The sequence below is a fragment of the Sapajus apella genome, unplaced genomic scaffold (assembly GCF_009761245.1).
Source record: "Sapajus apella isolate SASKATOON/1434 unplaced genomic scaffold, GSC_monkey_1.0 scaffold101, whole genome shotgun sequence".
In the NCBI taxonomy this organism is placed as follows: Eukaryota; Metazoa; Chordata; class Mammalia; order Primates; family Cebidae; genus Sapajus; species Sapajus apella.
In genome coordinates, this window is record NW_022437041.1 from 6,737,437 (window position 1) to 6,764,506 (window position 27,070).

Here is a 27,070-nt window from a genome sequence, read left to right on the forward strand (position 1 = left end):
GTGCATTTTACAATAGTCGATTTCAGAGGTATAACTCATAATATGTAGTTACTGATAACTGAGAGGAAGTAGATATAAGTACATGAAAAGTTAAATGCCATCGCTATTTAAATAACCCATCCAGATCAAATAGAAAGTCACAAGGCATAATTTGTTGCCTAATGGATTTGCTGCTGCTGATTGCTGTAGTTGTTGAGTGATTTTTTTTTTAAAGCAGGGTGACCTGAAAATACTTTGTAGGGGACATGGGTTTGGGCTGCCCCTTGAAATGCTGGAGAGGATTTGACTCCTTTACTGCTGGGAGGGGGGGAAGGGCATGGATGCAGTTGGGACAGTGGCACAAAGTCGAAGGACGAACTGCACAATTTGAAAAATGGAATAAACCAGTTTGTCTGGAAGGCGAGGTCTTGTGAGAAAGCAGATTGAGAGCAACACAAAAAACAGGGTAGGATCTAAAGCAAATGGCTTCAAGTTAAAGGAACTGCCAGGGCAACAGGAAACCCTTCCTTAGGTTGGGTAAGCAAGGAAGGAAATGCTTCTGGGCAATTAGGCAAGAAGGCAAATTATCAAGGGCTTGTTCCTGCCAGGTTTAGTACCCTCTTCCCTTATAGTGGAGGCAGCTGCGAGTGAAACCTCCGCCTTTTGTATAGCGGATGGGTGTGCCATGTCCAGAGACAAGCAGGAAGGCCAGCTTTCTGTTCCTGGGATGCAGAAACCAATTTTGAACCCTTTTTTAACCACAAAAATTCTCACTCTAGTTTTTAGGTGACTGATTCGAAGGCAAGTGACAATTTTCACTATGGCTCCTTATTTTAAAAAGGAAGAAAATTATAAGGAAATTTGGAAATGAAAGATCCATCAATCAACATAGTAATTTACTTTTTAACTGCATATTAAGAAATGTTCAGCTTTTTTTTTTAGCAGAAGTTACTGTATTGTGTCAGATTAGTTATATAAAAGCCACATTCTCATTGTGTAAAAGGAAGACCTGTATTATTATATGAAAAGGGTCCAAAGTCATCTGTGAACTGATCAGGTTATTTAAAAAGAGAGGTTATCTAGTTAACCATGAGATAAAATTTGTTTGAAATTATACAGTGTTATGTAAAATTATAGTAATTTAAAAGGGTACCATCACGTGCACCTTCAGTTTTTTATTACAAAGTTACAAAATGATGTCACACTTTGCAGCGTTAGATTTCAGAGCAATTTGTAGTAATTAAGAATAACCTTGTAAAAGTAAAAGAAGCAAAATAAAATATAGACGGGAGCCATGACGGATGTTGCAGAACAGGGAAGGGATGTGAAGACAATAAGCGCTGTTGTCATTACCGCAGCCCTGGCAACACGCGTCACAGATTAAATAATGAATGCCAGTTCGTGGGCACAGAGAAGTGAGAACAGAGAGCCCATTGTTTCAGCTCGTCCATCTAATTTCAAACCAATTGCTTAAATAAAGGCTTCTCTCTTGGTTAGGGCCAATGGCAAATTAAAGAGCTGAAATATTGCAAATCTTGTAATTCACCCTGAATCACCAATCAGAAGAACTAAATTAAAGAGCTTTGAGCAGAGAAACGAATTAAATTCTTAGCCCTGCCCACAAACAGAAGCCTGGAGAGAAGCGCAACTCAGTCATTTGGGTGGGCAGCCGCTGCGCCCTGCTCTTGCGATCAGGTTCTAGCTAGTGTGGCACGAGCGGGGGGGCTCTCATCTCACTCTTCTGTGCCCATGCCTACTGCTCCGTGGAGTGGGGTGACAGGTCCGCTGTAGGACCAGGGAAGTGCGGGGGCCCAGGAAGGAGTGTCTTCTTAGATGGCAGCTTCTGCTGATGTTCGAGGCAGGTTTGGATTCCTGCCTTTTTCTACTCTGGATCACTGTGATGAACTAATGAGCTAATACACGTGAAAGCACTTTTTAATTTACACAAATGAAGGGATTACTGTTTTTATAATTTAGGGTGTGGAGTCAGGTGGTGGAAAGAGCGTAAAGTCAGAGGTCCTGGGTTTGCATCCTAGCTTTGAAGGCCAGCTCCATCTCATACGAGGTCCCCCTTTTCCCAGTGCTGTTTTCAAGTGTTTTTCCTGTGCCTTTTGCTTTTCCCTTTCATTTTAATTAATTAATTAATTAATTTTGAGACAGAGCCTCGCTCTGTCATCCAGGCTAGAGTGCAGTGGCGTGATCTCAGCTCACTGCAACCTCTGCCTCCTGGGTTCAAGCAATTGTCCCACCTTAGCCTTCTGGGGCCTGCTGGGTATCCTCCCTGGATGGCTCAGAGGACCTCAAACCCAGCCTCTGATAGTGAATTCCTTGGCTTGGGCATCTCCCCACTCTGCTCCCACCAGCCTGCCCTTCCTCCTTGTCGCTAGCTCTGTGAATGGCATTAGCAACCACCACGTGGCTCTGGCCCTGAGCTGGCCTGACAAGGGAGCCAGTGAGCTCATGCTGCTGCTGGGGTTACTGCACAAGCCTCCTTGATACAGCTTGCGAAGGCATACACTTGTACGTTTTACAGCACTGTCCTGTGCTTGAGTTTACCTGGAATGTATGATTTCTTCTCACCCAACAAGGCCTCATCCTCCTACTTATCCTTTTACCATGCATATCTGGTCACTTCTGGTTTAGTATCCCTTGGTGACACCTCTTTGCTCCATGATGTGGCACGAGAGGACTCTGCCTTCCTCACAGCGTTTTCTTCTGCTGGTCCCTGAACCTTACTCAGGTCCCTGCAGGCAGTCCCTGCAATGGCCCCCACCCCACTTACCCCTTTGCTTTGGCAGACTGAGCAAGCACCCTCTGCCTGGGGGCCCCTTCTCTTCCATATCACCTCCAGGTCTCAGTTCTGTGACCGTTTCTCTGGAAAGCCTTTGTGAGGACTGTGCACAGTGCATGCGTTGTCTATGGTCTCCCCCTCCCTCGCATTTGACCAGGGCCTGGCAGGGTTTAAGTGGTATGCACTCAGGAAGACAGAGTTATGAAAGTGCATGGCTAGCAGCACCAACCTGGGTTCTAATCCCAGCTCTGTCTCTAACTGTACGATCTTGTCAGTGTACTTACTACCCTTTGGATGCCTCAGTTTTCTATCATCTGTAAAACTGACATAATAGAGTGGTAAGGTTTAAATGAGTTAACACTTATAAAGCACGTTAGAACCAAGCTTGGCTCATCATAAGAGCTTAAATAATAGCTATCCTTATTCATTTTAGTTTTAGTAGGACTCCGTGGGCTCATTTAAAAGTCATATTGTGCTGTACTCTTACTATTGCGGGGGTTTTATTAAAGAATATAGTGTAATTTGGGGCCCACGACTTAACTTTTCATCTTCATTAAGGTTAATATCAGATATTCATTTTAGTAGAATTAATTTATATGTGACAAAAGGAAATAAGTTTTTACTGAAAGATAAGAACAATTCTGGGAATACAGACATACAGAATCATGGAGACACAGTCCCAACAGTAGTTTATCTAGCTGAGTTGGAGATTTATTCACATTTCTTCCATTTCAAATATTGTGCTGCTCTCCCAGAAGTATTTTTTGAAGCTCTTTGTGCAGAAGAGAGATCAGTATTATTTATCAGAGGATTTCCTTGGCCATGCAAATCTTCATGTATGTTTGCAAACCAGAGCCACGTAAAAGAGATGGTTTTGAATATAATTACTTTTGTTTTGCATGAGCATTTTTATATCCTCTAGAAATATTTCACTCTTGTGGAGAAACAATTTAATAACCTTTAATGACATATTGTATGTGACATTAATGCGCTCGCATAGCTGACCCTTCCCTGTTTTTCTTCCAACATCAAAGTAATAACATTTCCCCCGAGGTTTGCTCAGGTCGTCCAGCCTTCTCTTGCTTCTGCCAGCAGGTGGGGTACGAGCTCCTTTGAAAGTCATCAGCACGTGTTTTCAGGCTTGTTTTTTCTTCCAGAGGTGGAGTTTATTGTCTTGCCCACTCATTCTAAAGTGACCCCATCAGATCCTGTCGAGCCCTGATCAGGGAGTGGGTAGAGGAGGTGGGCAAGGTACGTGTTAGATCTAAAATAGTCTCCAGGATTTTCATGGCTGAATTTGTTAAGCTAATGGCTTATATTTCATAGGTTTTGAGTAACTTGAATTTTACCAGAAATTCATGTAAATCAATTTGGCAACAGGTGAATCAAATTTTACTTGGCATATTTAGTCCAATCTTATGGCTTAGGAAAAGCAATAATTAAAGTTCAGAAGCCTTGACCCTTATGTTAAGGTAAGTCTTATTATTTAAACAAAACACAAATCATGGCAACAAGCCGTTAGAATTAAAACTGTTCTTGGAGTTGAAAACTAGGGGAAAATATATACGGTGAACACATTGTGTAAAAAGCTAAGCATAGATTCTTTTTTTTTTTTTTTTTTTTTTTTTTTTGAGACAGAGTCTCAGTCTTGTTGCCCAGGCTGGAGTGCAGTGGCTTGATCTCTGCTCACTGCAACTCTGCCTCCCTGGTTCAAGCAATTCCCCAGCCTCAGCCTCCCAGGTAGCTGGGACTACAGGTGCACGCCACCATGCCCAACTAATTTTTTGTATTTTTAGTAGAGATGGGGATTCACCGTGTTGGCCAGGATGGTCTTGATTTCCTGACCTCATGATCCACCCGCCACAGCCTCCCAAAGTGCTGGGATTACAGGTGTGAGCTACCATGCCTGACTCCAGATTCTTATTCTTTCTTAAGCAATATGCTAGAACATACTGACTGCTTTAAGATTTAACTGCTTTTAGAGATTGATCAACATTTTACTAGAATGAAAAATAAGTTTAACTTCTTACTTTGAAATTATAGTGAGTGGTATTAAGTTCCATTTTAAAAGGCAACTAAAAGATCCGTGTTAAAAGACATGTCGTAGCTTATAAATCTGTTCTAAATGTAGGTTGTGCAACTGAATTATATGAATGTTTTTAAGATTTACAGACACTAAGTCAGAATCAGAAATTAGAAGATTCTTTGACAAATTTTTCTATTGAATTTAAAATTAATCTTTGGGTTCAATGAGGTTTTTAAGCTTATTCAGTGTTACCTGGAAATAGTAATAGTATCTACATTTGATTATCAGGAATGATAACTTCAAATGTCCCGCTTCTGCAATGTGAAATTACACTGCTATATGTTCCACAACTCCCACCCAACTTGGACAACATAAAAGTCATCTCATGGCCCTAATGGAGGGCAGACTGTATTCCCTTGTTTAAAATCAGTCAGTCACTTTAATTTTCTTGGGCAGCAAGTACAAAAGTGCAGCGTGAAGCTGTAGCTCATTCTGTCTGTGGGTTTAATTTCTCACAGCAGTCCAGTGTCTATTTAACATATGGGGAGTGGTTTCAAGTCATTACTAAAGCTTATAGGCTAAAGTGCTTTGTGGGCTTGGCTATGACTTAAGTCGCCTTTGGGGAGTCAGCCAAAAGTGGACTTGGGAACTGGAAGGCTTTCCCTGTTTATTTGGATTCTCAGGGTAGCCAGTTTTGCCCCCTCTCAGCTATCAGCGGCTTTGGAGATTGGTTTGATAGTAAGGATTCTTTCTTTAAAGTGATATGGAGCAACTACTTTCACAGGGGCACCAGGTTAGTAAATAACGTTTTGCACTTTCGGCTGCATGTGTCAGATTTTCTTTCTGAGCTCATGGTGTGATGGTAGGACAGACGGGGTTGCTGTGTTCTTTTAGAAAATAATGTGAGTTTGTTTATCCTGCGGAGGTATAGGCAGTTATGTTTCTCTTTGTAATATATGCATTGTTTCACCATATTAAATACAATTGGAAGCCAAGAGGAAATGACATACTAATATATGTGTTAGATTTGCAGTCTAGAGGTCTTGTTAGTAAATATCAGTCCCCCCCCAACTGTTTTTTTTTTTGTTTGTTTGTTTTTTTGAGACAGGGTGTTGCTCTGTCACCAAGGCTGGAGTGCAGTTGAATGATCATGGCTCACTGTAGTCTTAACCCCCTGGGCTCAAGCGATCCTCCCACCTCAGCCTCCCGAATAGCTGGGATTACAGGTGCATGCCACCACACCCAGCTGATTTTTTATTTATACTTTTTTATAGAGACTGGACTTTGCCTTGTTGCCCAGGCTGGTCTCCAACTCCAGGGCTCAAGCAATTCGCCTGCCTCACCCTCCCAAAGGGCTGGAATTACAAGCATGAGCCACATTGTCCGGCCCTGTTTCTTTCTTATCATTACTTTCTTTGTGACCTCGCACTAAATCTTCTAGGGATAAGTGTGATTTTATCCGCAGTGGATGTTATTTTTTTAAACGTTAAGCAGCGGGGTGTTGTGCCCGGGCTGGCGGTGTCCTCCCAAGCCACACTTGTGCGCGCTTGTCTGATGCATGGTTTTTCCTCGGGCCTACTCCTTGGAGTGACGGTGAACCAGAATGTCATTTCCATTTTCCCTTTGAAAAGTCTGACACTTTTCTGGAATGCCGCGCAAGATACTGGCACAAGAATTGATTCAGGCAGAGTGTATAGGTGGATTCAGCCCAACTGAATCCCATCTTCAGTTTGCTGTTTTTATTTTCAAGTGATTCTTCAGAACATGAGATTACCTTATGATTAAAGAACACCTATAAAATAGAAATGTGACTTGTAGAACATAAATGTATCGTTAACAGTAATTAAGAAATTAAGTCAATATAATTAAGCACAGAGGAAGACATTGTCTTTATTAATCTCATTTTCTTAAAGATCTAAAGAGCAGTTCTGCCTCTGTTAATTTGCCACCAAAGCAACCTGGCATGGCGTTGTTCTATAGGAGTAGTTCAATTTGGTGTTTTAAAATTTGCAACACTTTATGAAATATAGTTTCTCTTGCTTTTATGTTAAGTATCCTTTACTTCAGGGTAATGTAGTAGTGTTTTAAAATATGCTAATATGCTTCTGTTATTGCAATTTTATTCTCCTTTTTTCCCCACTGGGAAATACAGTGTATTAGAAAGGGTCTATCCTTTCATGTTCTTCTCTGCTTAAAAAAAAAATGAGGGAGAAGGGAGACAGAAATAGTTACTTAAGAAAGTTCTTTGAGGCGATATGGTAAACTTTAAGGCTACCTTTTCTGTGAGTGCTAAGTCGAAGTTATAATGTTTTGGCTGCGTGCCATTTATACAAAATTGACTATATTTTATACCCCGAAGACACAACCTTACAGCTGTATTATTGCCCCTGCCTCTGCAGATATCTTCTTTAAGAGGAAGTTTATTATGTCATTTTAGCTTTCCCAGAAGTGCAAAGATTACTAAAACTTTGCTTAGTTTTATATATATGCGTATATATGCCACATCTTTGCTATTACTGCACATACATGCTATTGTGCAATTATTAATTATTAAATGGTATTAACTGACATTTTAAGGAAAGATTTGTCCACCTGATTGTAGCTGCCTGATGATTTTAGAGAGAAATAGTCAGACACTTTACTCATTGATTACTTGTTTGCGTTTGTTGGGTGCAGATAAGGTCTTTAAAAGCTTACATAAAACTCATTTGTATCTTGGAGATCTCAGTTTCTGTGTTCCCAAGTGCTTCATAGCTTTTCATCTAGAGATAGTAACAAAGCAAAGACCATTGATTAAAAACAAAAATAATGTGGCAAAGGATTGGCTAACAAAGCAACTCCCTGAAAACCAGATTTTAGGGTTTTTCCAGAGAGTATACACATTAAAATGTTTTCTCCAAATGTGGGAGGAAAAAAAAAAAAAAGGACTGTTCAGTAGAAGTTCAAAATCTGTAAATTTGAGATGAAGTGTCTAAGCAAACTTCGATTATTCCTCGTTCTAGGTTTGGAACACACATTGCATTTTTGTTCTCATCCTGCTGGACTGGCTTAATTTTGTTACATCTGGGTCTTTTGGCTAGTAAGACATGGGCATTTATCTCATAACATCCATCTAATCTTCAGCTGAGCTTTGTGCTAATTAATTTTTATCCAGCATGCTTTCTTGTTGATATTCAAAGTGATTTAGATGTCTCACGCATCTCCTATGGTTTATGAACTTAGCTATGACCCAGCAGCATGTGATACCTCTTATCTTATAAAATGAATCTGAGTGCTCTCTTCGGCAGCAGATGTACTCAAATTGGAATGATACAGAGAAGATTAGGATGCCCCTGCACAAGGATGAATGCAAATTCGTGAAGTGTTCCATATTTTTAAAGAATTATAAATCGATATATTATAAAGACACATGCACACATATGTTCATTGTGGCACTATTTACAATAGCAAAGACTTGAAACCAACCCAAATGCCCATCCAAGATAGACTGGATAAAGAAAATATGGCACATATACACCATGGACTACTATACAGCCATAAAAAGGATGAGTTCATGTCCTTTGTAGGGATGGGGATGAATCTGGAAACCATCATTCTCAGCAAACTGACACAAGAGCAGAAAACTAAACACCGTGTGTTCTCACTCATGGGTGTTGAACAGTGAGAACACGTGGACACAGGGAGGGGAACATCACACGCTGGGGTCTGTTGGGGGTTAGGGGGCTAGGGGAAGAAGAGTAGGGGGTGGGGAGACTGGGAAGGGATAACATTAGGAGAAATACCTAATGTAGGTGACGGGGGAATGGAGGCAGCAAACCACCATGGCACGTGTATACCTATGTAACAGTCCTGCAAGATCTACACACGTACTCCGGAACTTAAAGTAAAATTAAAAAAAAAGTTAATCTGAGTTTCAAACTTGGAGGTAAATCCTTAGGCAAACTTTTAAAACTTGAATTGGCTACGCCCCAAATGTTTAGGAAGTTGCATGGCAGTAGAAGACCAGAACCCTGAGGAAGGAATTGAAGAACTAGGAGTAGCGCTGGTATTAGAGATGAATGTTCTGACTGCGAACCTCAATAGATTTTCACAAATGGACCAGTTCCCTTCACACCCCAGATGACTCCTTGTTCCAGAGTGATCACACATAGTCTTAATCTTTGCAGCACGTGGTTTGGGAAGTGTAGGCTTTTGATGTGCAGTTTATAGCCTTGTCAGCTTCACGTAATGACTAAAATGAACAGTGCCACACCTGCCTTTCCATGCCTTACCTTCCGGTTCTTGCCCTCCTCAAGAACCAGGTGCTTGTGTGCACATAGGTCTTATGGTTATGTATCAGAAAACGTGGGAGATGGTGATGCCACCCACCCTGGAAATTCACTATTTTAGTAATGTCAGTAAGTGCTTACCTTCCCAGAGGGATTGCAAAAGCTGAGGACAGAGTATACTCCTGGAGCTGATGTGACCACAGAGCTCCCCAGTTACCTGTTTCTTTCTGAAGGACCCAATTTAACCTTGACCTGGCATTTTGGGGTAGAGAGGTGGTGATGGTAGTAATAGTCATGGCAGAAGTGGCAGAATGGTGGTAATAATAATAATAATAATAATGAACACTCAACAGACATTTCCTCAGTGCAATCACTGTTCTAAGCCTTTTTTTTTTTTTTCTTTGAGTCTCATTCTGTTACCCAGGCTGGAGTGCAGTGGCATGATCACTGCCCACTGCAACCTCAAACTCGTGGTCTTAGTTAACTTCCCACCTTGGCTTCCTAAAATGCTGGGATTACAGGCATGAGCCACCATGCCTGGCCTGTTCTAAGTCTTTTACTTAATCCTCACAACACCATAAGTGGTCGATTTTCTCTATTATCTCTGTTTTACAGTTGAGGAAGCTATCCAAGAAAGTTAGGTTGACCCAAGTCAGAGCAACTGGTAAGTAGTCGTGACGGTGTTGTGCGTTAGAGAGTGCTATGGAGGGGGAAAAACGGAAAATATGATCCATTATTACAAAACTATAAGAAAAACATATAATCCAATACATTTCGGATTATACTACATCCAATATAATCCAGTATTTATTATTGAGATATTGACATCTGTGCTGCTCTTCCTTTCGAAGATGCTCCGTTGACCTCGTCAACAAGCAAGGGAAGCCATTTGTGTCCTTTCTCTACTTAGGTTGGGGTGAGCTTGTGCTCTGCCTTCTCACTCACTCTGCTCATGACCAGTGGCAAGGACCTGGTGACCGATGGCAGGATACAGAGATTGTGCATGGTCCATCAATGAGACCAGTCGACATGGAGAACAGCCCTCTGCATTGAATACTGTATTTTAACTACTTAAACTACTCTTGGGATTTTAGAGACTTTTTAAGGCTAAAGTAGTAAAACTACTAAAGCTAGGAACTTGGACGTTCTGATTGTTTAGCTTTAATTTGGCCTGTATGAGTGTCCTCTTTATTTCTGCCCACTCTGACTTCCTGCTAGGAATCAAAGCTGTGGTTATTTTGTCAGTCTTGAAGGTTTTCTTAAGCTTAATGGATAACCAAGATTATGAGACATGTATTTTTTTAAAAGACATAAATATGCATTTGAAAATATTGAGCAAACAACTTCTACCCAATTTGGCTAAAATTTAAACATGTGATGAATAACTTTGGAACCTTTAGCAATATAGAACAATACAGCCCAGACAAATTAAGGAGCTAACTTAAAAGAAACCAGACAATAGAACTTCTGATCTTCGAATGGCTAAGCACTTTCTCTTCCCAAAATCAATAGAGGCAATCACAAAAGGAAAAAGTCAATCGATTTAAATTTTTTAGATAGGAGCGTAAAGCTTTAAGTATAAAAATGTTAACTGAAGGATTATTTATTACCATGAAAAGCTGCAAAGAATAAAAACAGAGAGTAGCAGAAGAAAATTGCATGGTAGATCATTACAATTTTATTTATGGAAAATTGTCATAGGAGGAAATGGTGATGACAGATCTTTAAGTTAAAATCCTGGATATTAAACTATCTATACATCACACATCTGAATGTGTTTAAAATAGACCTCTCTATGTGTGTGTGTTTTGCTTACAGAGACAACAGAAAGGGTGATCACCTTAACAGGGATTTAGGGGTTAGTTTGAAGGTGGGATTTCTGATGATTTATATTTTCTTCTTACACACTTTTCTGCATATTGGTATTTTTAAACATGATTACTTTATATTCATTTAAAAAAGGGAAAAACTTCATGGAGAAAAAAATGAGAATATACCAACATTTAATAGTGGAAATAGACTAACATTACTCTTAATCTATTGAAGGTAATAGCTCTAAGACTGATTTCAGTTTTCTCAAATTTTTACATATTTAAGGTTTTCTTAAATAAGATTTTATTTTTATAATAAGAATTAAAAATTAGAAGTGACAGGTTAGAGTTGAGGTGAAATGTGACAGGTTAGAGTTGAGGCGAAATAAACTTTTATGAGGGACAGGATCATTTTACTTTGGAGAACAATTATATTGCTGCCCTTATACATCATGTTAGGAAACATACCTTTTTGACTTTTCTGTGTCAGGCTTATAATTTTAATTAGGTTTTATAATTAATTAAATTATAGAGTTGATAGTTTAGTTAATAAAGGATATGGAAGAAGTTCACTGAAATACTTGAAACATCAGTCCAGGAAAGATTCTTTGAGGGATTTTCAATATATCTAGATGTCCGGATAATAATTCTTTGGTCTAAACGCAGTTGGTGATGTGATGAAAGAGACACATCAGCATACTAAGGCAGTCCTTAGTAGGGACGATTTCACTGGAATGCTGAAGACAGAAGAAAACCTTAGAGTAGCTGACTTCATTCTTCCCTTTCCTCATTTGATAGATCAAGTCACTGAAGCCCAGAATGATTGTGTCCTCAAGGCAACAAAGTTGTAGTAGATTCGAATGGAGGCTTTTGGGGTCCTTTGACTCCCCCTTTGCTACTCTTTATAATATTCTGCTCATTTTCACACACTTTAGTAATGATGAATGAAACTATATTTCCATTTATCCTAGGTTGGTAAAAAGAAAAAGCTAACACATTCAGCACTTACTTAATGATTGAGAAAGAGGCGGTAGGCTGATTACTCCTCCTGCGGAAGACCTACCAGCTTCACCAGCATGCTCATTATTCTCACCATTGTTACTGGAACATTTCGTTCTTAGGTACAAGCTTACTTTACACACATCTGGTTTCTGTGTTTGCTCTGGCAGACACGAGCCACATGAGGTGACTAGAGAACACTTGATACTGAGCCCCGGGAATCATTTTTTTAACAGCTTTATTGATACTGTATAATTTACAGATCATAAAGTTAAGCGCTTTAAACTATACGATTCATTGGTTTTTCAGATATCTACAGAGTTGTGTGACCATAAGTATAGTCCATTTTTTGAATGTTTTCATCACTCCAAAAAGAAACTTTGTACCCATCCTCCCTACCTCCCTCTTTTCCTCACCTAGCTCCAGGCACCTATTATTCTACTTTCTTCCTTTCTCCTGTCTCCTCTCCTCTCCCCTCCCCTCCCCTCCCCCCCCCCCCCCTCCCTCTCCCCTCCCCTCCCCTCCCCTCACTCTCCCCTCCTTTCCCCCTCCCCCTCCGCCTCCCCCTCCCCCTTCCTTCTCTTTTCACTATTTGAACATCTCATATGAATGGAATCATACAATATATGAAAATCCTGAACATTTTGATTTGATTTTCAAAGACCACGTAGGCAAACATGACCTGGTTACTCTGCAGGCCTCATCTTCCCTGCAGTGTCCTGAGTATGAGATGAAAACCAAATGAACTCTATCAGTGCTGTCAATTATTTTATTAGATTAAATGACTTGTTTTTGGCCTCTGGAGTGTCTAACTCTTTAACTTTTCAAAGTTAAATAAACGCACATCCTCATTAATGTGTCTGTTGTAGGCCACGTTGCAAAATTTCTGGGTGAGACCATTGCTTATTAGCTGTGACTTTGAGCGAATTACTTGACTTCTCTAAGACTCAACTTCCTTATCTATAAAATTCGGATAATAATATTACTTATCTTAGAGGGTTCTTGCAAGAATTAAATGAAATAATGTATAGAAAAAGCTTATCATAATGCTCGATAGATTATAAGTGTTAAATGAATATTAGCAATTATGATGTGTCATTGAAAATAAACTGCAGACCAGGTGCAGTGGCTCAGGCCTGTAATCTCAGCACTTTGGGAGCCTAGGCAAGAGGATCACTTGCGCCCAGGAGTTTCAGTCCTCCCTGGGAACATAGAGAAACTCCATCTTAAACATAAATAAAATGAGCTGGATGTGGTGGCATGTGACTATTGTCCCAGCTACTTGGGAAGCCGAGGTGGCAGGATTGCTTGAACCTAGGAGCTCAAGGCTACAGTGAGCTTTGATCACTCATTTTAGTAATGGGAAATGAAATTACATTTCCATTTCTCCTAGGTGGGTAAAAACTAAAAGCTAATGCCATTCAGCACTTACCTAATGATGTTTGAGAAAGAGGTGTTAGGCTGATTACTGCTTCCTAGGAAGACCTGTCAACTTCATCAGCATAGAGACGGAGTGAGACTCTATCTCAAAAAAAAAAAAAAAGGAAAAAATAAATAGAATAAGCTGTAGAATGTTATTTTATTCTATTTTTATGACTTTATGCTATACTAATTATTTGAATTGGCTTGCAGGAGTCTTCGCATAACATTAAACATATACACATTCATACAAGAATAAAACATTAAAATCAGGGATCAGGAATAATTGTGTTAGTAGAAAGATAATATCAGAGGAAATAACAATAGTAATGATAGCCAACACGTATACAGCAGGTTCTCTTTTCTTTTCTCTCCCTTCCCTCTTCCCTCTCCTCTCCTCTCTTCTGTTTTAGAGACAGAGTCTTGCTCTATTGCCCAGGCTGGAGTGCAGCAGTGTCATCAAACTTCACCACAGCCTTGACCTCCTGGGCTCAAACTGTCCTCCTACCTCAGCCTCTCAAGTAGCTAGGACTACAGGTGTGAGCCACCATGCCTGGTCTATGGCAGGTTTTTAATAAACCCTTCTTTCAGCATCTTTCCTTGTGAGTTGAGGGAATAATGCCAAATCATAAATGAGCAGAGACAACCAATGAGAGTCCCAGGCTGAGAAGAGCCTTCGATGGTTTCTAGCGTACACTCACACTGGTGCACGAGACTTTGCCGTAGATGACACTTGGCGTGGTATGGTGATGGAACTCAGAGTGCGAGAGTGAGTTCACCATCTCACAATAGGAATAGCTATTATTTTTATGTATCTTAAGCATTTACTAGGAGTTAAGCTAGAATTAGAATCCCAAATGACTCAAAATCTATATAATCAGGATGTAAAATTGCTTACTTACCAGTTTTCCTGTTAATAGTTCTGTTTTACAGAATGTTCTCACACATGTTAAACTGAAATTTAACACTCTTGTAGCCGCCCCTTCACCCACCCGAGTCTTATAGTATCTTCTACATGGAAAGCCAAATGCGTAATCAGATAGTCCTTCAGATATCTGAAAACAATTATCATGGCATTCACCTACCTCGCTTTCTTGCTCAGACATCCAGAGATGCATATACTGTTCCGTAGGTGACAGTCCAACCCACCATACCCCTTCCTCTTTCCTGGAATGGGCTTTCCACTCACATGAACTCCGAAGTGGTTTTCAAGATTCCTGTCCAGGGAGCTTTACCAGCGGCAACCTCCCCAATGCCCAGATGTTGAGTAGCCCCTCCTCTGGGTTCCCGCTACACTCTGTTCGCACGTGAGAATTCACTGTGTCCTCCCCTGGCCTGTGAGCCCCTGAGGGAGAGCTCTGTTTATCTTTCTGTTCTAAACCCCATCCTAGCCCCTGACACTTAGTAACTTCTCAATACAGTGGAAGAGAACTTGATCTTACTTCATGTGGACACCTAACTATATCTGGTTTTAGAGAGGTTGCAACTCTAAGAAATGTTTTTGGATATGAAATATGTGGGCAACCCTTGATTAACTGAGGGCTGAAGAAGATAACCAAAAAGCCTGTGGCTTCTCCTAGACCAAAAGTAGCGTCATCTAGGGAATGACTGTGAAGCCTTTTCACTTGGTTACTGCACCATTCATTTTCACTTGGTAAAAGTGTCCACTAACATCCTGATGTAAGTAAGGTGTTTGTCTGTTGGACAGGGTTGATACCCACCACCTTTGCTCAGAGAAATGTAGATAACATTGGCCTATATCTAACATTGTGACATTTTACATATGGTTGAATGACAAAGTTCACAGTAAACTTGATACCGGTGTTCAAATGAATGCTGATAAGAAGATACAGTCCAAAGTTATGTTTCTGTTTTAATCAGAGACCTTTGCAGTTTTCATGGAGTATGTGTAGAGATTGTTTCTTAATTTGTGGATAGAGGGTTAATTTAAGAAAAAGTGGCCAGGCACGGTGGCTCACACCTGTAATCCCAGCACTTTGGGAGGCTGAGGCGAGTGGATCACCTGAGGTCGGGAGTTCGAGACTGACCTGACCAACATGGAGAAACCCTGTCTCTACTAAAAATACAAAAAAATTATCCAGGCCTGGTGGTTGGTGCCTGTAATCCCAGCTACTTGGGAGGCTGAGACAGGAGAATCACTTGAACCTGGGAGGTGAAGGTTGCAGGAAGCCAAGATCACGCTGTTGTACTCCAGCCTGGGCAACAAGAGCAAAATTCCATCTCAAAAAGAAAAAAAAAAGAAAAAAAGTGTGTTAACTGGGGAAACAAAGGGACTGGCCTATATTTAAAGGAAAGAAAGTGGATCTTAGGGTTTGTTGTAATTGAAAAAACTGGTCCATATCTTAAATGGATTAATTATGGGTCCAGCTGGAACATCCTACACAGAATGAGCCCAGGCGCTGGTTGTTTTGTCTGGGAGTCTCAGGACTTACCACGTGCCTACTGGGAGCACTAGACTTAATACTTTCCCACTCTGTAGATCCTAGGAAACACCGCTTCTTGACACCTGGGTTTGAATTTGCCAGGCTTCTCCATCCAACTTGAGTCTGCCTCCGTTGTGCATGGTTACAGCACCAGACACCCCAGTGAAACCATCTTCTGCTTTTTGCTTTTTGCTGGTTTTGCCCTGGTGGAGGTCTGGCCTAGGTGTGAAGGAGGAAGAGGCTGATGTGGAATTATGAAGTTGAGGACGATGCTGGGGTGCGTTTTCTGAGACCAAGAAGAAAGCTCCTCTGGAAAGCGCTGGCTCTGGGGAACTCGGGCTGATGGAGAATCTCCCCCTTTTAGGAAGCTTTGCATTTTCAAAGGCCTTTTAACTGTTGGATGGCTTGATGTATTAGAAAGTTAGTAACTTGCCATGGTCTGTAGAAGGGGGCATCCAGACCCTGCTTTGCCTGACTCTAAGTGTGTTCCTACCCCTTGCTCTGCTCCTTCCCAAGCAGCCCTCTTGTGAAATTGGCTGATCCAAAATTCCCAGGGCTTTCTCACAAGAATAGCTGCTAGTCCAGGCAACTGCAACCCTAAACTTAAATGAGGGTGTATACATTTATCTTATTCAATTTTTTTTAGCAAGGAACAACTTTGTGTATGTCCCCTTTCCCATATTTTTACAGTGTGATTACCAGATCAAAAAGTACAAATGCTTCTCTTGCTCTTCAAGCATCCTACTACATTTTGCCTGAGAACGGTGTCTCCATTAATAATGCCACCAGCAAGAGGTTGGTTTAGCACAATAGTGACTAGTTTTTAATACAGTCCATTGCCGGTCTCATTTGGGCTGGGAACTTGGGTCTCTTGTGGAAAACTCATGCATTTGATGCTCTCCTGGAGTTCGTCAAGTCCGTTAAGCCCCCATCACTGGGGCTGACTCAGGCTGGTGAATTACCCTGCCAGGGCTCCCTTAGTAATCAACAAGTGCCTCCAGGTTGCAGAGGCCCCGGGATTCCGCCTTGAGCGACACTTTGGGGCTGCGATGCCCCAGACTTTACTCTGCTGCCCTCTCATCCTCTGACTGTCAGCATGCTCACTTCTTTCCTTTGCCTTCATTGTGAAATCCTGAGTGATTTTAGGCAGTTTATAGAAAATCTCTGAAACTAGAGGATGTCTCATGACAGTCGCAGAGTAAGAGTGTTGAGGATTAAAAGCTATTCTTTTTATAGAACCACGGTGGTTGGAGGAGGGATGTCTTGCAAACTTTTTAATACCTGGATGATTAATTAGCAAGAAATCCATTCTAATTATTCTTGTTATCACTAGATGAAGGCAGGGAAAGTGACAGCAGAAAGTGTGAAGAATGTATAATTGAAGGCATTAAGGAAAAGAACCCACCTGGTAGATTTGAAATCACAAAAAGGATGAAACTCAATAAAAGACAGAATTTCTACCTGTATACTGTGTCATTCTCTTAGTTCTAGGAAGTGTAGATTTGTAAATCATGTAACTTTAAAAATTAAGTGTAATTTATTTTTAAAATGAGAATAAAGAAAAAAGTCAAATACAATCTTGGCTTCTACTGAAACCCCTTTCATTATTTGCATAACTTGTATAGGTGAAGTTATCAGGGTTCGAGAACTCTGTTTAAACGGGTAAGAAATATTGAGCAAAATGGACTCCATCAGATGCTTCCTTAAATCCTAACTCACAGTCCAGCTTCACTCAAATCTCTCGTGAGAGGACAGCTCCTATCCCGCACCTCTCAGCCAAAAATGCAGGCCACCTTCTGCCTGAATAAGGCATGCCACTTAAAAAGAAAACCATAAACCTTACTGAAAAAACTCATTTAGATCAATTTTTAGTTCGTTTGTTAGCTTTAGTGTTGCATGTGTGCTAAACAAAATTGTGTTAATATTTAAAAGGAGAAAGTGACCTTGATAAGAAGCGGTTTCTGGATTGTGAAGGAAGGTGGTCCTATCATACACATGTTGAGTTTTATCAATCCACAGGGCAGCTCCACTATGCTTGATGAGTGATTCAGTATTTGCCAAAGTCTCAATGTATTTTTATTGGCTACATGATACATGCTTCTAAAGACAGGTTTGGAAATTTCAGAGGAGAGTAGAATGCTAGATACACTGCTTATAGGATCAGTTATTGCTTCTGTCATTTTCTCTGGGGATCTTCATAGGCCCTTTATGAATGTCATATGCCAGTATCCAGGAGAAGGAGGGTCCTGGGGCAGCCATAGCCAGTTGGTTTTGTCCTCTCTGGACACAACACTTCTGTCATATTTTCCTTCTTGGACATTCTTTCCTCCTGTCATGAAGGAAGTGTATTACTTTGGAGCTAGCCTAAATCAGTGTCTCGGAAGCTGATATGCACATGACTCTCTTGGATGTCTTGTTAAAATGCAGATTCTGTTTCGGGAGTGTGACCAAGGTTCTGCATTTCCAGCAAGCTCCTGGGTGATGCCTGTGCGGCTAGTCCATGGACCACACTCTCAGTAGCAAGGATCTCTGGGTTTCTATTGTCAACAGTCCCAGAGAGACAGATGGCGGGGAAAGGTGAGCAATAAAACAGACATTAAATGGAGGAGAAACATTTGTTCATTGATTACTGTGATTACTTTGGCCAGTGTTCAGGTACGTTCAGAGAGGCAGCAGTGCACATTGATTAAGAACTTGGGCGGTGCAGTCGTCTTTCTGCCCTCCACCAGCTGAGTCTTGTGAACATAAGACCGGTCCTCCAAACCTCAGTTGCTCAAGTTGTGACACACAAATAATATAAAATTTACTTTATAGGGTCATCGTGATGATTAAGTAATATAATACGTATGCTTAATGTGTGCTTGCTATTAGCTGTGACTGTAATAATCCAGGAAGCATTTATTGAACATGCCTGGCATATTAAGGTAGGGATGGAAAGATTAAAAGCCAACTCTTTAATTTCAGGGGAGATTTAATTGGTTTATTTGGAAGTTCCAGAGTTGAGGTAAGATCTAAAACTTTTGACTCCAGGGCCAGTGCCCTTTCTGTCTGCATGCTCATTGGCTATTTCTTATATTGGGTAGATATACAATAACAAAGCTGGTTTCGGACCAGCTTTAATTAGGTAAAACCCATGTGCTGAATCATAGTGAATTGAGCTCGTGCTGACTTTTAAGGTCAGGTGATATTCATTTGGTGCCTGTGTTTGATCGAGGTATTTCTGAGGATGGGAGTTAAAGGGCAGGTTTTTGTTTTGTTTTGTTTTATCAACTGATTTCCTGGGCAACTAGAACTGGATGATATCAAAGGCAGGTATAATCAATTTTTATTCTGGTGGATCAAATTCTGAGCATATACTTGCCTTCCACTTTTGGCATCTGTCTTTTAAAGCGATTTCAAAAGGACTCTGTTTTTACGTGAGCTAACTTGTTTTTCTAATAGAGACTGAAAAATTTGCACCCTGCGTCTTTTCCAACAATTGCCTGTCATGAGTGCATGTGTGCCTTTGAGGAGCTGGGTATTCCTGCTTTGTGTCCATGTTTTGTGCATTTCCATGGAACCCCGTCTAAAAAAGGAAATGATCACTGACCCAGAATTTCTCTTTTCTTTATCTAATTGTTTTTTCTAGTTATTGAGCCTTGCACTTTTTCTGAACTTACGATAGTTTTCTTTGTGATATGTACTTTTGTAGTTTTTTAAAGGCAATAATACTTCCCAGTACGATTTTTGTGTTTGTGAAAACATAATTATCTCACTGAGCAGAGTTTTCAGAAGGAAACAGTGGAATTGAAGTAATATTCAATATAGACGCTGATAGATTGCGTTAAGTTGTTTTGACAACGTCTTTTCCCCTTTTTATTTTAGGTATAAGCAATTTGTCTATTTTTGTTATAAGAAATGTAAAAATGCATTTTTTCCCCTGGTTTTTCTGCTGTGGGATCAAGGAAAATTACCTCCTCTTTCTTTGGATATTGATTGATTTTTGCAACTCTGCTTATTATTCCCATGCTATTCTGATTTTAAAAAATCTTTATTGGGATATAATTTATAAACCATGAAATTCACCCATTTAAAGTGAACAATTCAAGGTTTTTAGTATATTGATGGAATTGTCTGTGCAGTTTTTTGCTAGCACATTTTTCCTTTCTTTTTCTACTGGGTATGCGTTCTCTGTATTAACATTTCTTTAATGAATTTTGCCACTATTTATAGTTTTGGGCAGATGTAAGTACCGTAACAATGACTTTTTAAAAGCTACCAACTTAAAGCACATCCTGATTACGTCGTATGTTTTTGTTCAGTTTACATTAATGCCATTTTAATGGTGAATCAATAATCTATCAACTGTGTCCATGTGTTCTTAAGCCTGGTGTGCTCTTCATTACCCCTTCCATCAACCTTACTGTTGACACACATCCGGTTTACCTTGTTCACCTTAAATATTGCATTGTTTCTTAAATGGGACAGACAGAATTCTGGTGGTCGCATTAAGGGACTTTACATAGATGGAACTCATCTGGAAATCCTTTATAAAGGGAGCTGGTTTTCTGTTTAGCAGAGTATCTTTTTATATTTGTGAAAGAATACCATAGTTTACCTGGGTAATTAAAAAATAACCAAATAAAATTACATATCCTACAAGGTCATATTTGGGGTAGCCCAGACTTATTTTTACTAAAGACTTTTAAGCTCAGGGCCACAGCATCAAAACCACTCTAGGGAACGGGGCTGTTGAGATAAAGTCTAAATGCCTTAATGTCACCTCCCTTGTGCTCTATGTCCAGGTACACTGCACCTTTTTCGTTTCTTCAAACCTGTCATGGTTATGGAGATAAAATATGGTGGTCAGATGGGGGAGGTATTTAGAATTTGGCTGGATTTATTAACTGATTGCATCGAGAGATTTAAGAAAGATAATTGCTAAGGATGAGTTCCAGGATTCTGGTTTATGCAGCTGGGTAGATGACGTTTCCAATTCTTTTCAGGAAGAAAACATAGGAAAAGGGAATGTTTTATGGTTAAAAGATGTTGGATTCTGTTTTGAGCTTATTGAGATGCTCTATGGGATTACACAGTGGGGAAGTTCCTAGGCAGCTGGATAGATAGGTCTGAGGATCAGGACAAGGAACACAGTGGGAAACGGTTACTAAGGGCCCAGTAGATGCTAGTGACAGAGAGATGGCCTCTGTCTTCAGGGAGCTCCCAGTCTTCTTGGAGTGACAGAGCCAAGGGGAAAGGAATGTGCTCAATGGTCATATCCTTGAGGAAAGGAAACATCAGCACGTATTTTAACCATTAGAGTGGATGAGATCACCCTGAGAGGTGTGTAGAATGAGAAAGAATAATCCCAGGACCCTGAACAATATTAGCATGTAAGTTTTGAGCATAAGAACAGCATCAGAGAAAACTCCATCTCAGTTGCCAGAGGGGGAGGAGGAAAACTAGAGGAGTTCAGTGAGAACATGGAAGCTGAGACCCTCAAGAAGAACGCAGTCAAGGGTTCTTCCAGAGAAAGGCTGAGGTAAGATGGGGGAGTGTCCTTTAGATTCTGAAATATGCAGGTGGTTATGAACTTTGGAGACAGCTGTTTGGTGCAGTGTGGAAATGGAGACCAGTGGCAGCAAGTTGAAGAGGGAGGAGAGATGAACTAGAAGGAGCAAGTAGACAACTTCCTTAGGAAGTTGACTTTGAAAAGGGGGTGAGAAACATGGGTGGAAAGCCTCATAAATGTCAGTCTGTGTAGCTGAGTGCTTTTTCTCCAGCCTTGAGGTAAGTGCTAAGGAGGCAGATAATTGATGTGGCCCAGGACTGAATTTTTCCAGATGACTGCAAAAGAAGGACACACAAACAGGGATTTTTGGGCAAGCGAAGAGTTAGAGATGGGCTACATGCCCTCAGCTGGATGAACAGGGGTGTGAGATCTAGAAGGAGCTGGTGGCGAGTTAACACCTTGTCAGAGAGACAGTAGTAGCTGAGTCTCAAGGGTGACCTTGGATCAGAGTCGCCCGCACAGCTGTCCCACCAGATAGGATGGACATTTTTTAAATAATGAGTGAGTCACAAGGCAAATTTCTGGTCATTTTATCATAAGCCCTACCTTTGAGATGTTTTACTGGCTTGGAAGAAGGGTATAATATCACTAATATTTATGTTCATCCATCACACTGGAGGAAAATGGAAGTGTTATCGCTATTGTTCTGGTTGTATTATTTCCTTTTCTAGCTTTACTTTTTTTTTGTTAAAATTAACCAAAAATGATTTATCTTCAATTCTAATAAGGAGCTTGGTTAGACACAAGGCATGAAGACTGGTTTCCAGATATGAGATTTTGGTGAGGAGAGTTTATGGAGATTGTACCCATCTGAATATGGAGGCAGTAACTTATAGGAAAAGGAAAATCAGGAAGCATGAAGTTGAGGTCAGGACTGAGTCTGAGACCTTAATCATTTTGAGTTATTGCTTCTTCAATGAAAAGAAGGTTAAAAATAATAGTTTCCCCTGTAGGATTATTAGGAAAATTAAAATATGTGTATGGAATGCTTTGTAATCCAGAAAGTGTTATGCACATGTTCTCTATGCTGCCCAAACTGTGAGCAGTTCTAAGTCTTATTCATATTCATTCATTCCCATTTGATCCATTCAGAAACAGTGACAGAGAACCCAATAGACACCAGTGACTCAGGAGTTAGAGATAGCCTCTCACTTCAGGAAACTCAGTCTTCCAGAAGAGTCAGAGGCCAACTGGAAAGGAAGGTACTCAGTGGACTCACTTGGATCCATAGAAACACTGAGAGCGAAGGCATCTAAACGAGACTGGGCTATCAGGAGAGGCTTGCTGGAGGAGATGTCACCTGATACGAGTCCCAAGGGATGATAGGAATCAATCAGGCAAAGAAGGGGTTGAAGGAAGGCAAAGCTGCAGAGGGAGCAGCATATTGCAAGGCTGAGGCTGCAGAGCGTGGAGCATGTTCAGCTGAGCAGGGAAACCTAATACAAAAACCGCGACTATGAGTCACAGCAAGAGAGAAGCGACAGAAGGGAACATATGTGTAATTGAGATACTTGAGAATGTTTTAAGTGGTAATAGGGGAAAGCCACAGGATCAGGAGAAGTTGATAAGGGAGTTTATTGGTGAAATAATGAGAGAAGGCTGGAAACAAGCAAAGGTGGGAAACAGGAGAGGCAGAGGAGAGGCTCTCTTCCAATGTTTTGGTGGGAAAGGAGTCAAAATCACAAATAAGGTGAGGGACATTGAGAGATTCTGTCCTTAAAGCCTCCCTTGTCATGTAAAGTGAAATGCATGAGGTTATTTTATATTTCAGTGCCTAGCATGGTGCTCAGCACATAGTAGGTGTTCAATAAATAGCCATTGAGTGAACTGTCATCCTGAGAAGCTGCTTAAGAAGCCCTGCAGAGCAGCTGGACTGGAAAGCAGGGTGGCATATCCATCTGGCTGGTGCACACTGACTCCCTTTCCAGTTCATCAAAGTTTGGCAGCCTGCTTTTTAACTTGCCATTTCTTGTTAGTATTAATGCAACCTGTTTGCTTCTGACCTTGAGAATGTCGCAGGAGCCAGCTGTCCCGAGAATATCGCTGTTCCTTAGCACTATGCATAGGAGCAGCGGTTTCTTGAACAAAGATCAAACTAGTTTTTTCCCAGTGAGGCTGGCAGCCCGTCCACACCCACTGAGCAGAATCTGGCTGCAGCGCAGACAAAAGCAGTTTATCCTGTCTGTCTACTTATCTTTCTTACACATTTCGGACGTGCTTCAAAGCTGCATTATAAGGAAAGAATCTGCCCCTGAAACAGACTTGTATGGGCAAGCAGGATGCAACAGACATGTGAGTTCTCGTCTCACCAATCCTTTGTATGATTCTGAGCCTTTGTCTTCTCAGTGCATTGAAGAGGTTGGACTAAATGAATGCCTACATCATCATGTGTGCCAGGTATTACAGACCCAGTTTTGTATCATCCATTGATTTCCTCAGCCTAAAAATTGTATCCTCAGTTCTTATTCAGTGTCTGCCACCAAATATGTGCGCCAAACAGGTTTTGAATTGAATTGAATTGCATTAATTTCTGTTCTTTCTAAGACACGTACACACACGTAGTAAAATACTGCCCACTGGTTATGTAATTCACTTCCCTCATTTAATTCATTTCTTCTCAACAAGTACTAAAGATATGAGAGAGATCAGATTTGACTTCTTTCAGGGATGGCAAGATCTGAAAGCCTCTGAAGTGTGGGGTAAGAAGAACTAGGAGGTGTATGTAGGCTCAGAGAAAGTAGGCTGTGATCACAGATTAACGTTTGCCATGGAGGTGTAACTGGGAAGTCTGGGCACAAGTTTCATTTATTATCATTCTGCATTCTCAGGGAGCTTACAGCTCAGCAAGAGGGAAAGAGCTGCAAATAGATAGCTCTGGTTTAGCCAAAAAAAAAAAAAAAAAAAAAAAAAAGCCAGATTTGTATGACAGAGACCACAGAAATAAAAATGCACTGAGTCCCTTTTGTACTCCTTGCTAACTGCGTTCTTTCCCCTCCTCTCTTGCTAAAGGTTACCACGCTTCTAAAGTTACTGTGCATCATTTCCTCAGTTAGTTTTTATGTCATACTTCTATACATATTGATCCACAGACAACATACAGGATTGTTCTGTTTTGAAATCCTAAACAAAAGCTGTAAGCTGGCTTTTCCCCACCAAACTTTGATTTGACATTTATTCATGTTGATATATGTAGTTCTAATGCACTCATTTTCTCTGCTGTATAGCATTTCATTTAAAACGTTCATTTGCCTATTCTCTGATAGGTGGATATTTTCCGTTGCCTAATTTTCTTTATTGTGAGTAATGCTTTAGTGCCCATTTGAATATATGTCTTCTTATACCATTGGGGTGTATTTTAACAGACATACTTATGGGAAGAATTTCTGGGTAGTAGGTTCTATCATCTTCAAGTTTACTAGATATTGTGATATAGATATCATGAAATTACTTTCTAAAAGGTTACTTTAATTCACACCCCTACTAGCAGTGTATGAGAGTTCCATTTCCTTACGAATATATTGTAATTTTAGGCTTGCAAAAATTTTACCAATCTAATGAATGTAAAATAGTACCTTGTTTCAACATCACTTCCCCGATTACTGGACAGGTTGAGCATGTTTAAAGTTTTATTGACGATTTAGAATTGATCTCCTGTGGGTTGCCTGTATGTATGTGCTCCTGGCCCTTGTTCTTTGTATTTTTTATATTTGTCTTATGTATTTACACGAGTTCTGTAAACATACTACTTATGTCTTCTACCAATCTGGGCTTCTTAAAAGATTGTTTCGTGCGTGTAATTTTCCCGTTTGTTCAATGGGCGTTTTAAACTTTAGTTGAATTTATAAGCTTTTCCTTTATGGTTTGTGCTTTTTATTCCTTCCCGACTCTAAGGTCTTTAGAACATTCTTCTATATTTTATTTCAAATGTTAAAATTTTTGTAGTTCGTGTTTAGGTCTTTAATCCTAAAAATACTTGTTGTTCACATTTGGGGCTATAATATGGAAACTACTTGTATTCAAGGTTTGATTTAGAGAACTAATTTTATATTTCCCTGAATTGCCAATAGTCTCAGCATCATTTATTAAAGACTTCATTTTTCTCTAATATTTTTTTCATTCTACTTTTGTCATATGCCAAGAACTCATATTTGAATAGGTTTTGGGGGTCCTTATTCGGTCCGGTTCGTCTATTTCTGTGCCAATAATGTACAATTTTAGTTTTTCAGGTTTGTAATAATTATTGATCTTTCTGATAGGGCAAGTCTTATCTACTTATTGGTTCTATGAGAAATTCTTGGGATTTTGAATTAGTAGATTTCCTTTGAGGAAAAACAACCTTTATTTACTCATTCAAATCCCTTGAGGAAAAACAGCCTGTATTTACTCATTCAGTACCACATTTATGGAGCTTTAGGATGTTATTTCAGTCTTATGGCCTCCATTCATTTCTGATGAGAAGTTCATAGTCATTAGTCTGGTTCTCCTGAACACAAGTTATTTTTCTCTAGCTGCTTTCAAAATTTTCTTTTTTCTTTACATGACAGTAGCTTGACTTTAATGTACCTAGGTGTAATTTTCTTTGTATTTAATCCTTGCTTGGGATTCACTGAACTTCTTCAACCTGCAAATTTATTTCTTTCATCAAATTTAATGATTTTTAAAATCATTATTTCTTCAAATGTTTCTTTTTCTACCCCATTTTTCTCTCTATCCTTCTGGGATTCAAATTACATGCTTGTTAGATTTTTAAAATATTATCACATACAATACTGAGGCTCTGTTCATTTAAAAAAATTTTTTTCTCCCCTCTGTCTGTCCTTGAGACTGGATAACTTCTGTTGTTCGGTCTTCAGATTCACTGACCCTTTCTTCTGTCATTGTTATTCTGCTGTTAAGCCCATCCTGCAAAGTTTTTCTTTTCTCTGTTGAGATTTTTCTACTGATTCCTTCACCAAAACATATTTTGCTTTACATCTTTGAGCGCTGTTATAATAGTTGCCTTAAATAATCCTTCTCAGCTGATTTCAACCTGTCAGGATTGGTGTCCATGGAGAGCCTCTGCTCTTCACAGTGAGCCACATCTTTCTGTTTCTTCTATGTGTAATAGGTGGAGGCAACATCGTGACTGACATGTTGTAGAGACTCTGGATTCCATTATACTTCTTTCCAGAGCTGGGATTTTTTGTTTAGTTTAGTTTTACACCCATTTAACTTGCCTTGACTCAAACTCCAAACCCCATCTGTACTGTGGTGGGCAGCAGCAGAAGTATCTGTTAAAGTCAATCTAGTACTACTAGCTGAGTTGCTTCAGAATGTATCCCATGCCTGCATAGTTCAAGCATCAGCCTTTGCAAAATCTGGGGTTCTCTCCCCCTCTCCGGCTCTCTTTTTTCTAGGATTTCTGGCCTCACTTTTCAGTTGCTATGATTGCTGTGAAGTCTGTTCTGTGGTTCTTCAAGCCAAAAATCTATGGACTTTCTATCCCAGTTTTAGTCACTCAAGTTGACATGATCTGGGACCAGCCCTTAGACAAAAACAATGCTGTTTCTTTTTTCCAAATGTAGATTTTCTTCCAGTTTCTGCTAGATTTTGGTTGTTCTTCAAGCAGTATTTTAAAAAATATTTTGTCCAAAATGTGTAGTTGTTATCTGTGGGATGGTTAATCTAATAACAGTAACAGCTCTGTTACTTTGTAATGAATTTGTAATTTGTCTATAAAGCTAGACATTGTGATCTCAGATAATTTTTATATACAGTTTTTCATATTGTAGTCACCACAGTT

At 40.0% G+C, this 27,070-nt stretch overlaps 1 protein-coding gene and 1 non-coding gene across 3 annotated transcripts in view; both read left to right on the forward strand.

Annotated features, from left to right (window-relative positions):
- Window positions 1-4,625: 4,625 nt before the first annotated feature.
- PLD1 (phospholipase D1) overlaps window positions 4,626-27,070 on the forward strand; it is a 165,356-nt gene continuing 142,911 nt past the window's right edge. For both annotated transcript variants that reach the window (XM_032258298.1, XM_032258299.1), the window contains exon 1: window positions 4,626-5,589. The gene's annotated coding sequence lies outside the window, so the exon portion shown is untranslated. The remainder of the gene's footprint in view (window positions 5,590-27,070) is intronic.
- LOC116536541 lies at window positions 8,068-8,172 on the forward strand. Its single transcript, XR_004262693.1, has one exon. It is a non-coding gene; the product is annotated as a U6 spliceosomal RNA (small nuclear RNA).